Source organism: Leopardus geoffroyi, chromosome C2, assembly GCF_018350155.1.
Source record: "Leopardus geoffroyi isolate Oge1 chromosome C2, O.geoffroyi_Oge1_pat1.0, whole genome shotgun sequence".
Classification (NCBI taxonomy): Eukaryota; Metazoa; Chordata; class Mammalia; order Carnivora; family Felidae; genus Leopardus; species Leopardus geoffroyi.
In genome coordinates, this window is record NC_059333.1 from 109,194,222 (window position 1) to 109,196,138 (window position 1,917).

Consider the following 1,917-nt stretch of genomic DNA (forward strand, 5'->3'; position numbering starts at 1 on the left):
GCTCCATGTCAGATGTGAAGTTTACTTAAAAACAAACAAGAAAACATCCAGGGCATCTAGGTGGCTCAGTCTGTTGAGCCTCACATTCTTGATTTTGGCTTGGGTCATGATCACCAGGGTCATGGGATTAAGCCCCAAGCTGGGCTCTGCATTGAGTGTGGAACCTAGGATTCTCTCTCTCTCACCCTCTGCCCCACTCTAAAAAAAAAAAAAAGAAAAGAAAAGAAAAAGAAATCTTTAAAAATAAATAAATAAAAATGGAATAGAATTTAATTATGACTACCCTGAGATCCTAGGGTAAAGAATACAGAAGAAGCTGTTTTTCAATATTTAAGTGGATGGAGACAGTATGAATAATTTCTAACATGAGTCTTGAACTAGAAATAACTTCTATTTACATATCTTAGTATTAAACTTTCTAATACATTAATCCATCATCCAAGTTATGTACCATGCATATGTACTTATTTCAGCAAATTTCTTGACCTTTGAAGTCATTCTTTGAAGAACGTAAGTTCATAAACTATTCCTTAAAGAGTTGCAAAAAATTTCTTGAAACATTGCATGAAATTAGTTTTCAGAAATGTAATATTTGTATAGTTTGGTTTCCTGTCTAAACAGGCTACATTTAACAAATGTGTAACTTTTTGTATTAAAATTTTAATGTCAGTCTTCAGGAAACCAACCTTTTTCTTAATAATTTTGAGATAGAGGGGTGCCTGGGTGGCTCAGTCGGTTAAGCCTGCAACTCTTGGCTTCAGCTAACGTCACATTCTCAGGGTGCGTGAGAATTCAGGCGCTGCATGGGACTCTGCGCTGACAGTGCAAGCCTGCCTGGGATTCTCTCCCTCTCTCTCAAAAAAAATAAACAATACAAAAAATAATCTTGAGATGGAGAAGTTATTGCAACATTTAACTATATTTGGGAGAGGTCGGCAATAACATGTTTTATCTTTTACATTTGAGGTTACTTTTTTTTTTAACGTTTATTTATTTTTGATACAGAGAGAGACATAGCATGAACGGGGGGAGGGTCAGAGAGAGGGAGACAAAGAATCTGAAACAGGCTCCAGGCTCTGAGCTGTCAGCACAGAGCCCGAGGCGGGGCTCGAACTCACCGACCCCGAAATCATGACCTGAGCTGAAGTCAGCCGCTCAACAGACTGAGCCACCCAGGCGCCCCAGGTACGTTTTTTTAAAGTACAGGTTATTTTTGTTTTTAGTATTAGTTGCCCAATAGAAAACAATATGTACCATAAGTAAATATTTTATGTAAAATTTTATAGGCATTTTCAATGCGTTACAAATAATGCTATTGGTTCCCTAAGGTTATTTTCCCTTATCATTTCAATAATGTATACATATTGAGTTAACATGAAACAAAATTTTAGTATTTGGCTCTTATAAGACCTTTCAGGTCGCTCAAAATTAAGGAAGATGTTATGGAATCTTATGATTCCAACCTGCCCAATGTAACGAATTAATTATTCGGCTCCCGTTCCACTACATTTCTTCCACTGCACTGGAAGAAACGCAATACAGAGAAACCTAGCACCTCTGAGCAGTTTCATTCATTCCATAAATATGCAGGCACGCACTTCTCCATTAGCCAGGCCTTTTATTACCCTTTTTGGGGCACCCTTGCCTGCTGATAAAGACATTCGTAAACTTCAGCTGTTCTCCACCCGTTTCTGTCTAGCCCACAAAAGCAAGGACCCCACACAATTACCGGCCCAAAGCTTGGGCATTGCCTTTCCCCACCTAATTACAAGCCCCAGCGCAACCGCGGTTACTTCCGAGGCAGCCGGCGCAGGCCTGGCTCAACCAGCCCTCACTCACGTGGCCGCGCGGGCCCAATGACCGAGGCCCACGCTTTCCAGACAGCCGCATGCGCTCACAGAGCAGAGCGCGCGCTGC